This window comes from Belonocnema kinseyi, chromosome 3, assembly GCF_010883055.1.
Source record: "Belonocnema kinseyi isolate 2016_QV_RU_SX_M_011 chromosome 3, B_treatae_v1, whole genome shotgun sequence".
Taxonomy (NCBI): domain Eukaryota; kingdom Metazoa; phylum Arthropoda; class Insecta; order Hymenoptera; family Cynipidae; genus Belonocnema; species Belonocnema kinseyi.
In genome coordinates, this window is record NC_046659.1 from 126,435,758 (window position 1) to 126,448,918 (window position 13,161).

General features: G+C 22.6%; 1 protein-coding gene across 2 annotated transcripts in view; it reads right to left on the minus strand.

Moving 5' to 3' along the window:
- The window catches only part of LOC117168884 (vascular endothelial growth factor A-A), an 86,655-nt gene that overhangs the window by 57,616 nt on the left and 15,878 nt on the right, over positions 1-13,161 (minus strand). The window lies entirely within an intron of this gene.

A 13,161-nucleotide genomic window follows, 5' to 3' on the forward strand; every position in this document is an offset into this window, starting at 1 on the left:
TGAGAAGTGCTTGAAACTGCCAACGATGCAATAGTATATGGCATCGCCTGTTTTCTTACAAAATGGATATTTCCCTCAATTTTCAATGAATTAACCTGAAAAATGCAGGAAATCTTCCTCCAATGTTAAGGAACATATGTCTCACTGGTAGTTGTTTCAACTTTGAAGTTCACTCGATACTTTTTGTCGTTGAAGCTAAGAAAACGTGCTTACCGTCAGGTCTCCATTTGCAATTAATTATTATTGAACAATTAGCATTTTTAACTTAATTATCCACATCGTAGGCATCGCTAGGGTATAATGCATGTGTATACCAAATTTCAGAAAGTTTCGATAATATTTGTTTGAGTTGAGACGATTTATGTTTCAAAAAATAATTAATTTGGCAACATTTTCTGATCACTTTTTCCTTTTTATTATCAAAAATATAAATCGGATTGAAAAACTCTAAAAAAAAAGTTCCATCTTGTCATTCTCTATAAGAAAATATTTTTATAAATTTCATTTTTTGAATTTCGAAATTTTGATATCACAAGACGTTTGGACAAAACTTTTTCGCGTTTTCGAGCGCTCGGACCCTTTTCGTTTCTGGCCACTCAATTGTTGAATTTTATGACCAAAATATGAATTTTCTAAAAAACTTAGCCAAAAAGACCAATTTTCTACAAAACAGATGGATTATCAATCAATTAGTTAATTTTTCAACAAAATAAATACAAAATTTGCAGCTTAAAAACTAATTTTTAACACAAAAAATTGATTTTCCACCAAACAAAGAATTTTCAACTTATTGCATAAATTTTCAACCCAACAGTTAAATTTTCAATCAAAAAGACGAATTTTCAACAAAGTACGTAAATTTTCAAACAAACAGTTGCATTTTCAACCAGGAAGAGCAATTTCTACCAAAAAAGACGAATTTTCAACAAATTTAATACATTTTTAACTAAATAATCGAATTTTTAAATGTCAAAATTCATATACTTATTATTTATGTATTTATATTTCAATAAAAATAGAGCGGTTAACTTTTCCTTTACGAGAAATATTTTTGAATTTAAAAAAAAACAACGAATTTTCCACAAAACAGTTAACTTTTTACCAAATAGTTGAATTTTCAAGTCAAAAAGGCGAATTTTTAACAAAAAAAAGTTGAATATTCAACCAAGAACAAAAATTTCCAACCAAATTCTTTTATCGAGCCAAAAAACTCTTAAAAGACTTTAAAAATTCCAAGAGTGTTTAAATATAAATCTGAAAATTATTATTCTTAAATTTTAATTCCTCGCATTTCTGCAGTTTTCAAGCCAAAGAAACGAATTTTCTAGAATGCAGTTGACTTTCTGACCCGAGAATATTAGTTTTCGACAAAGAAGTTAATTTTTAACCAGATGGTTATATTTTCTACTAATTGTGGATTTTTTTGGCCAAAATACGAATTTTCTACAAAACAGACGGATTCTCAATCAATCAGTTAATTTTTCAACAAAATAAATACAAAATTTGCAGCTAAAAAACTAATTTTTAACAAATAAAACAGGGGTTTCCACCAAAAAAATACGAATTTTCAACTTATTACATAAATTTTCAATCAAAAAGACGAATTTTCAACAAACTTAATAAACTTTTAACTAAATAATTGAATTTTTAAATGCCAAAATACATATATTTATTATTTATGTATTTATATTTCAAAAAAAATAGAGTGGTTAACTTTTCCTTTAAGAGAACTATTTTTGAATTAAAAAAAAACGAATTTTCCACAAAACAGTTTAACTTTTTACCACATAGTTGAATTTTCAAGCCAAAAAGACGAATTTTTAACAAAAAATGTTGAATATTCAACCAAGAACATAAATTTCCAACCAAATTCTTTTATGGAGCCAAAAAACTCTTAAAAGACTTTAAAAATTCTAAGATTGTTCAAATATAAATCTGAAAATTATTATTATTTAATTAAAATTCCTCTCTTTTCTCCAATTTTTAAGCGAAAGAGACGAATTTTCTAGAATGCAGTTGACTTTTTGACTCGAGAATATTAATTTTCAACAAAGAAGTTAATTTTTAACCAGATAGTTATATTTTCTACTAATTGTTGAATTTTTAGCCCAAAATACGAATTTTCTACAAAATTCTTGAATTTCAAAGAATAGTCGAACTTTCAACCAGGAAGATCAATTTCTACCGAAAAAGACGAACTTTCAACAAATTTAATACATTTTCAATTGAATAGTTGAATTAAAATTCATATATTTATCATTTATTTAATTATATTTCAACAAAAATAGAGTGGTTAAAATTTCCTTTAAGAAAACTACTTTTAAATTTTAAAAAATGTAAAAAAAAACGAATTTTCCACAAAACAGTTCAATTTTGTACCAAATAATTGAATTTTCAAGCCAAAAAGACGAATTTTGTACAAAGCAGTTCATTTTTAAGTATCAAAAATTAATTTTTAACAAAAATAAAAACGAATTTTCACAAAATGCCTCAATTTTTTAATTAATAGTTCAATTTTCTACTCAATTGTTGAATTTTCAAGCCAAAAATATGAATTTCCTACAAAATAGTTGAATTCTTAATCAATCAGTCAATTTTTCAACAAATTAAATACAAAATTTGCATTTTTAAAAGTAATTTTCAACAACAACGAAATTGATTTTCCACCAAAAAAAGACGAATTTTCAAAAAAGTACGTAATTTTTTAACTAAACATTTGAATATTCAACCAGGAAGATAAAAAAGACGAATTTTAAACAAATTTAATAAATCTTAAACTGAATAATTAAATTTTTTAATGTTTAAATGCATATATTTATTATTTATGTATTTATATTTCAACAAAAATACAGTGGTTATATTTTCAATTAAAAGAATTATTTTGGAATAAAAAAAAAAGAATTTCCCATAAAACAATTTAATTTTGTACAAAATAGTTGATTTTTTAAGCCCAAAACACGAAATTTCTACAAAAAAGTTGAATTTTTAAACCAAGAATTATAATTTTCAACAAAGAAATTAATTTTTAATCAGATAGTTATTATTTTCACTAAATGAGGAGCTTAGAGCATGATTTTTCAACATAGAAGTTAATGTGTAACCAATCAGTTAATTTTGCAACAAAATATTATAATTTTTAGCTAAAAAAAACTTATTTTGAACCAAAAAATTGACTTTCTACCCAAAAAATACGAATTGTCAATAAATTTAATAAATTTTCAAATAAATATTTGAATTTTTAAACGTCAACATTTATATATTACTTCTTTAAACCAGAAAGACGAATGTTTAATAAAATAGTTGAATTTTTAACTCGAGCTTATTAATTTTCAACAAAGAAATTAATTTTTTAATGTTTTGCTCAAAATATGAATTTTTGACACAACACGCGAATCTACTATAAAGTTCTTGAATTTCTAAGACAAAAAGACGAATTTTCTATAAAATAGTTTAATTCTCAATCAATATGTTAATTTTTCAACAAAATAAATATAAAATTTGCACCTTGAAAACTAATTTTTAAGGAAAAAAATTGATTTTCCACGATAAAAGAAGAATTTTCAACTTATTGCATTAACCTTTCCTTTAAAAGAACCACTTTTGAATAAAAAAAAAAAACGAATTTTCCACAAAACAGTTCAATTTTGTAACAAATAGTTGATTTTTCAAGCCAAAAAGACGAATTTTGTACAAATCAATTCATTTTTTAACCCGAGAATATAAATTTTTAACAAAGAATTTAATTTTTAACCAGATAATTCTATTTTCTATTAAGTTGTTAAATTTTTGAGCCGACAATTTGAATATTCTACAAAACAGTTGGACTTTAAACAAAATAGTTTAATTTTAAGTTGAAAAAAAATTTTTTAATCAAAATAAAGATGAATTTTCCACAAAATACTTAAATTCTTAAACTAATAGTTAAATTTTATACTTAATTGTTGAATTTTTGAGGCAAAAATATCAATTTTTTACAAAATAGTTAAATTCTCAATTAATCAGTTAATTTGTGAACAAAATAAATAAAACATTTGCACCTTAAAAACTAATTTTTAACACAAAAAATTGATTTTCCACCAAAAAAGAATTTCCAACAAAGTACTTAACTTTTCAACCAAATAGTTGAATTTTTAGAAAATTTATTAAGTTTTTAACTAAATAGTTGAATTTTTAAATGGCAAAATTCATATATTTATTATTTACGTATTATATATTTCAACAAAAATAGAGTGATTAACTTTTCTTTTAAGAGAACTACTTTTTAAATTAAAAAAAAAGAATTTTTCACAAAACAGTTTAATTTTGTACCAAATAATTGAATTTTCAAGCCAAAAAGATGAATTCTTAATCAAACATATCCGGTCTTAATCAAAGAGTTGCATTTTTTAACCAAAAAGATCAATTGTCTATCAAAAAATTTGTCAACCATTTTTATAAATGTTCAGTTGAAAAGTTGAATTTCAAAACTCAAAAAGACCAATATTTAACCATAAATGAAGTGATTAAATTTGTTTTCAAAAGAATTATAAAAATGTTGAATATTCAACGAAATAATTAAATTTTCAGCTTGAAAAAATAATTTTTAACCAAAAAAATAAGAACGAAGTTTCAACTAACATTATAATTCTTCAACAAAAAATATTAAACTTTAAGAAAGTAGGTCGACATTAACCAAAGACTTGAATTGTTAACTTTAAAAAGATAAAGCATCTACCAAAAACGTAATAGGTGACATTTTAAGAAACAAGGATCACATAAACTTCATTTATTTAGCGAAAAAACTCTTTAAAGACTTTAAGAATTCCAAGATTGTTTAAATATAAATCTGAAAATTATTATTTTTTAAATTTTAAATCCTCTATTTTCTCCTGTTTTCAAGAAACTTCTTCTTTGTCGCTGCTTTTCTCGGTTCCAAAACATTTTTAACGGTCAACGGAATTAGAAAATTCGAACTCTAAAGCTACAAATTTTTCCATTTGGAGTAATAAAAACTGAGCTGCAAATTGAAACACTTAAAGCGAAACTCTTCAATTTAAAAATTTTTAAATCAAAGTTTAAAATTTTTTCATTAAAATTTTTTTATTCAAATGATCAATAATTTTCATGTATAAAATAAAAGTTAACTAACATTTTTCAACTCTACAATTTTTAATTAAATTCAGTTAAACTGCCAAATTAACATCAATTAATTAAAAAAGTTAAACTTTGATAAATCAGGGTAGCCGATTTAATTAAAGAAATAAATTCCCGGTCTTTTGCCGGTTCGTAAACAATTTTCACGGCAAATAAAATAAAAAAGTTAAAACTCCAAAGCTAAACATTTTTCTACTTGACATAATAAAAAATAAAGTACAAATTGAAGCACTCAAAATGTAACTGTTTAATTTTGAAGTTTAAAAGCTTTTCAAATAAAATTTGTTGTATAAATGCTGAATAATTTACACGTATAAAATACTCACACTTTTTAACTGAACAATTTTAAATTAAAAAATTAAAATTAAATAAAATTTAAAAACTTCAATCGAAATTTAAAGCTGCCAAATCTAGATTTTTTTAAATTTTATAAAGTAAGGTTCAGTTCAAAGGTTTAGATTCAGTTCAAAGGTTTAGATTCAGTTCAAAAAATATAAATTGACGTTATCATTTTTAATGCTTTGAATTTAAAAAATCAATGAACTTAAAAATTTTCAAAATTATTTTATTTTCAGGAATTTTAAGCTACAAACATTGAACATTGAAAAATTGACACTTTTTTTCTAACCTCTTCTTAAAATAGTAATTACATTATTTCAATTTTAAAGAGTTTAAACATCCTTGAAAAGTTTCAAAATGTTGTTTCAAAATCTTGAGAAATCTAGAAGTTGTTATAAATTTTTTAAAATTAATTTTTTTTTAAATTTACTTAGAACTATTAAATAATGAATTGAATTTTGCTTACAATTTTTAGGAAATTCTTAACATTTTTAAAAACTTCCTTACAATTTGATGCATAAATAACAAAAAATGTTCTTACGATATTATTTATGATTATTGTTTTATTTTAGGCTAAAATAATAGTTTAAATTTAATAAAAGCCTTGAATTACGAATATATTGTTATGAACTACAACTAATTATTTAAAAATCAAACTTGAACAAATTTTTCTTCTAAAAATTTGTAAAATTTCCAGTCAAAGAATAAATTCATTGTCATTTCCCGCTTTCTCCCGGTCATTTATTCATAAACTAAAGATTTTTAAATCGAAAATTAAATTATTTATATTTTAAATAGTTTAGAAATCCTTGAAACATCTATATGTCCTTTAAAATTTTTTTTTGAATTTTTAATAATTTTTTAAATGCTTTCAGAAGTGCTGAACATCTTTTAAAAATGATTCGCATTTGTCTTAAAATTTAAAAAAAACCTACATTCATTTTTTATAATTTTGTAAGTTAAATACTCTCTCAAATTTGCAATTTACACAGAAATTTTAGTACGAACTTCAAAATCTTAATTAATTTTGAATTTTTCCAAAATTTCTTAATATCTCTTAAACTTGCTTGAATTTTTTCGAATTATAATAGGCGTTCAATTGTTATTTACACATCAAAGTTAAATATTTTGACTTGAAAATTAAATTTCTTTTTAAATAAAAGAATTAAAATTGTAATGTTCAAATTTTTTTAAAGTTTTGAATATTTGATTTATAATTACTGATTTTAAATGAACTGTCAGGTATTTATAAATATCAAGTAATGGTTCTTTTTTTATTTAAAAAAATTCAAATTGAAAGGTATAAGGATAGAATATTCTAGACTAAAATTAAAATCTGAAATGGAAAATTTTTAAAGTAAATGATTTTTGAGTTATGTTTTCTAAACAGAAGGATATCATAATTAAAAAACAAACAATGTAACTAATTATTTAAAAAGGTTAAAATCAAAGTTTAGTGGCCACTCTGTTTTTGATAATATTAAAAAATGTTTTAATTGTAAAGCCTGAACTCTTATATTTTTATTTCAGAATTTATCTCTTTTGTTTTAAAATTCTAGTAATTGGTTAACAATTAACTTTTTTTAAATTAAAATTCATGCATTTTATTGTAAATTTGTATTTTCGGTAAAAAATAAATCTTCTTGGTTGAGTATTCAAATATTTGGATGAAAATTCGTCTTTTTCGGTTTCGCGAAAAATTAATTTTCTAAACTGAAAATTTAACTGTTTTGTTGAAAATTCAACTTGTTAGTTGAAAATGAACTTTTTTGTTGGAAATTCATATTCTCGGATTAAAAATTCAACTGCTTTGTAGAAAATTTGTTCTTTTTATCTAACTTTAATTCTCTTAAATGAAAATGAAACCATTCATTTATGGTTAAATATTTATATTTTTAAATGTAAAAATTCAACCTGTTAGTTGAAAATTAATGAAATTTTAAAAAAATTCATCTATACGGTTAAAAATTGATTGATTTATTTTTTTTTGAAAATTCGTCTTTTCTGGTAAAAAATAAAATCTTTTTGATCATAAATTCAACTACTATTTGGTTACAAAAGTATGTACTTTAATGAGAATTGATCTTTTTGATGGAAAATTAATATTTTCCGTTGAAAACTCATATTTTTGGTTAAAAATTAGTTTTCTTAACTGAAATTTTAATAAATATGTTGTATAAAATTTGTTATTTTAGCTCAGAAATTCTACAATTAGGTAAGAAATGTTCTTGAAATATCAACTATCACTCTTTTCATTATAGATTAATTTTTTTAAGTTGAAAATTCAACTTCTTGGTTGAAAGATGAACCATTTTCTTGAAAGTTTATTTTTTTTGGTTGAAAACTTAAGTTATATTTGAACTCTTTTGTTAAAAATTAATTTTCTTGTCATTTCTTTTCTTGTTGAAAATTCATTTCTTGGGTTAAAAATATAACTATTTTTTCCAAATTATTTTTTTTCTGTGATTGAAAATTTAACTATTCCATTTTAGGTTGTAAATTGATATTTTAAATTCAAAATTGATATTTTCTAGTTGAAAAAACAGCTATTTGGTCAATGATTCATGTATTTTATTGAAAATTTGTCTTCTCGGTAAAAAATGAATTTTATTGGTTGAAAATGCAACTGTTTGGTTGAAAATGAATCTTTTTGGGTTAAAAATTCATATTCTTTGATTGAAATTTCAACCATTTTGAAGAAAGTTTTTTTTTTAATCTAAAATTAATCCTCTTAGATGAAAATGTAACCACTTCATTTATGATTAAATATTGATATTTTAAGTTTAAAAATTAGTTTTTTAACTGAAAATTGTAATTTTTTGTTTGAAAATTTACCTGCTTCGTTGAAAGTTAATATTCTAGTATTAAAAATTCAAAATATTGTGAAAAGTTCGTATTTTTTGCTCAAAAATTCAACAATTAGGTAGAAAATGTTGTTGAAATATGAACATACATTTTTCGTTGAAAATGTCTTTTTTAGATGGAAAATTCAACTTCTTGGTTAATAATTGAACCACTTTCTTAAAACTTCATTTTTTTAGTTGAAAATATTTGGTTGAATGTTGAACTTTTTGTGGAAAATTAAATTTCTTGTTGCAAATTTATTTTCCTCTTAAAAATTCATTTCTTCGGTTGAAAATATAACCAATGGGTTTTAAAAATTATTTTTCTTTTATTAACAATGTTTTTTTTTAATTAAAAATTTTAATATTCCATTTTTGGTGGTAAAATAATACTTTGAGTTAAAAATTGATATTTTCTATTTGAAAAAATAATTATTTGGTTGAGATTTAATGAATTTTATTGAAAATTTGTCTTTCTGTTAGAAAAAAAAGAATCATCTTGGTTAAAAGATCGTTTATTTTGTTGAAAATTTGTCTTGTTGGTGGAAAATTCCTAGAGGAAAATTCATCCCTTTTCGTTAGAAATGCAATTGTTTGATCGAAAATGAATCTTTTTGGGTTAAGAATTACAAAATATATGACTAAAAAATAGATATTAAATGTTTTCAAATTTTTAGTCGAAAATTCGCCTTTGCAAGTTGAAATTAACTATTTTTGATTTAGTTTTTAGTTGAAAATTCAACTGTTTGACGATTGACCGTTTTTTTTTTTTTGAAAACTCAAATATTAATTTTTTTTTAAATTCATTTTTTTGTTTGTTAAAACTGCAACTACTTGGTTATCGGTTAAACTACTCGGTTAAAATTGTTAAAGATTATTTAGATTAATTGAGGAATTATTGATTTTTTTAAAATTCGTTTTTCTTTGGTTGAAAATACTTTTCTTTTTATCTGAAAATTCATTTATTTTAATGAAAATTTAAGTATTATATTGAAAATTGTTTTCTTTTAGCAGAAACTGAATTTTCGTAACTGTTAATTTAACTATTTCATTTTTTGTTGACAATTAATCGTATTTAGTTGAAAATGTACCTAATTTTTTTATTGAGAAATCATATTTTTTGGTTAAAAATTCAACAACTTGGTTAAAGACTTAGCTTTTTTGTTCAAAACTTTTTTTTAATTCACCTGTTTAATTGAAAATTCAACTGGTTGTCAACTACTGTGCTAGAATGCATTTTATTAGTTTTTTTTACTGATTATTATAAATGAATATTTTTATAAAAATCCATTTTTTGGTTGCAACTCAATTTTTTGGACTGCAAGTTTAACTACTCCTTTTTTTGTTAAAAATCGATCGCTTCTATATCAATTTTGAAAATTTTTGTTTGAAACGTACTTTTTTAAAATAAAATTCAATCTTTCGGTAGAAAACTAGTCTTTTTGGCATAGAACTGTTTTATGGAAAATTTGTATTTTTCGGTTGAAAGTAATTATTTTGAAAGAAAATGTAACTAATTGGTTGAAAAAAAGTTGTTTTTTTGTCTAAAAATAATACTTTAGGGTTAGAAATTCATTTTCCTTTGGATAAAATTTCATTTTCTAAAATGAAATTTAAACATTTTTGGTTAAGAATTTAGGTTCCTTATTTTAAAACTGCTTAACAATTGATATTTTTTAGTTAAAAATAAAATTATTTAGTTGAAAATTAACTTTTTGTTCGAAAAATCATCTTTCATAGTTTGAAATGACTTTTTTAAATTAAAGTCATCTTTCAGCTTTTCAAAATCAACTGTTTTCTAAAAAAATGTGCCTTTCTTTTAAGGCAAACGAATGTCTGGTTAAAGCGAAAGATTTTAACTGACTAGAAATGTTGTCCTCCAAAAATAATAAATTACTTTGTCCTTCATTTGTAGGATTTTCCCAAGATTTGCTGCTTGTTTTAAAACTGGTTAAGATTTTTTCGATTATTTTCCAAGAATATCAGAAAATAAAATCACATAAACATCTTCATAAATTTAACTGCTAAATATCACCTAAAAACAACATATCCAACATACGCTTAATATTCCTAAGATTTTCAATTATAAATTAAAAATAATCAATTAAAAAAAATGTGATATTTATATTTTAAACAAAAAAAAACGCCGAATTTTTTATCGAAGAAGATAAGTTTTTAATATAATACTTAAATTTGTAACCAGAGATAGATAACATTTTAACGAAATATATAAATTTTGATACGCATTTAATAAAAATAGAAATTTTCAAAATGATACACGAATTTCTAAACAAATAGTTGCATTTTCAGTTTAGAAAATAAATTTTCAATAAAAAACACAAAAGTTTCAGTTTTAAAGCAAAAGCAGTTAAATTTAATAAAAAAATACAACATTTTTATAAAAATAGTTGAATTCTACCAAGACAAATTTTTTATTAAACAAACAGTTGAATATTCAATAAAAAAGTATAGTTTATACGCTGGAAAATTGAAATTTTGAACCGAATAGTAGGATTTTTAACCAAAAACATAATAGTAGATTTTTTAAGAGAGAAGACTTTTTAACAAAATAATTAAATTTCCCCCAAATAATTAAATTTGCAATTAAATAGTCGAATTTTTAACCTAGAGATTAATTTTGATCAATAATATAATAGTAGACTTTTTGACCAAAAAAGACACCCGAAAAAGTTAAATTTTCAACAAAAAAGTTCATTTTCAACCAAGAAAAATTACTTTTCTATACAAAATTATGAATTTTCAATGTAAAAGGATGAATTGTCTATGAAACTGTTGAATTTTTTAGAATAAATTTGTCTTTTAACAAAAAAGTTGAATTTTGAACGAAATAGTTCAATTTTTAGCGAAAACATGTAATTTTCTACAACGCACTGCAGTTGATTTTATAATCTAAAAGATGACTTCTCACAAAATAGTTGAATTTTCAACCAAAAAAAATTAAACTTAAACCAATAACAGTTGCATTTTCAATCAAAGAGTTGAATTTTAAAGAAAAAAAGACGACGAATTTTGTAACAAAAAATATGAATTTTCAATAGAAAATTGCGAATTTTTTATTAAAAACAGTTGAATTTTCAAACAAAAAAACCCGATTTTTTTATAAAAAAAGACAACTTTTTAATAAAATAATTGAATTCTCGACCAAATTATTAAATTTGGAACTAAATCGTAGAATGTTTAATAAAAAGAAATGAGATCTGAACCAAAAATATGATAGTAGACTTTTCTATCAAAAGCATTTTATTTTAAAAATTTTCAGATAAAAAAAACTAATTTTTTAGCAGACAGTTGGTTGGCAGTTAGGTGAGAATTAATTTTCTTAACTGGAAATTTAACTATTCTTTTTTTGATGAAAATTATTCATTTTTAGTTAAAATGCAAATAATAAATAATTTAATTTTCAACCTATCAAATTTTCATTAAAAACGGTTAAATTTTCGATCAAAAAAGATAAGTAATAGTTCCAATAACAACATTTGAAAAATGTTCAGACCAAAAAGACGAATTTTTTAGAAGATAGTCAAATTTTCAATAAAAAACTTGAATCTTCGAGAAAATAATTAAAGCTTCGATTAAATTGTAGAATTTTTAAACGAAAAAGGATTAATGCTAAACTAAAAATATAATGGTAAAATATGCATTTGAAGTATTTTTAATTGAAAATACAAGTATTACATTTTTCATTAACAATTCATTTTTTGTTGTTGACAAATAAACTACATAGCTGTAAGTTGAACAATTTTCTTTCTTGCTGATAATTAATTTTTTAAACTGAAAATTCAACTTCCATTTTTGTTAAAAATTATAATTTTTTTTTGCCTGGAGATTGAACTATTCCATTTTCTGCTGAAAATTAATGGGGTTTCGTCGTTTTCGTTAAAAAATGCACTTTTTAAATACTGGAATTTTCGACCTGCGAAAAGTTCACCAAAAGCAGTTGAATTATTTTCTCGAAAATTCTTTTTTTGTTCTTGTTGATAATTACCGTTTTTAACAGAAAATTACACTGTGCCATTCTTGGTTGAAGATTGATAATTTTTAGTTAAAAATGCATGTATTTGATTTAAAATTCGTCTTTTTTGGTTAAATAATTATGTATGTTGTTAAAAATTTATAGTTTTTAGTAGAAAAATAAAATTTTGTTTTGAAGATTCATTTTTTTGACTAGAGATAACTACTTCAATTTTTTAAAAATTAATGATCTTTTGTTATAAATCCAATTATTAAATAATTTAATTGTCAACCTGAAAAACGGTCATCAAAATCAGTTAAATTTTGAACCAAAAAGACGAATTTTTTAGAAGACACTCGAATTTTCAAGGTTTAAAAATTAATTTTATTGTTTGAGGCTTTAATTATTTAAAAAAATTTTTTTTTTCTTATTAACAATTAATTTTTTTAACTGAGCATTATACTGTTTCATTTTTGGTTGAAAATTGATAATTTTTAGTAGAAAATTCATGTGTTTTATTGAAAATTCATAGGTTTTGGTTAATAAATAATGTTCTTAAGGAGGGGAAGAGAGAAACGTGAAAATAGCTTTCTGGAATGTGTCAGGTTTGAAGAACAAGAACAAAGGATTCTGGGAGGAGTTAGAAAAGTGGGATGTGATTATGATGAGTGAAACTTGGGCAGATGAGAAGGACTGGAAGGGAATAAAAAATATGTTACCGAAATGTTATGTGTGGACAATGCAAGAAGCAAGAAAGGAACACGTTAAAGTGAGAGGGATGGGCGGCATGGTATCAGGGGTGAAAAAAGAATTAGCAGTAAAAGGGAGAAAAGATGGGAACATGGAGGAAAAGGATGGAACAATGATAAGAAA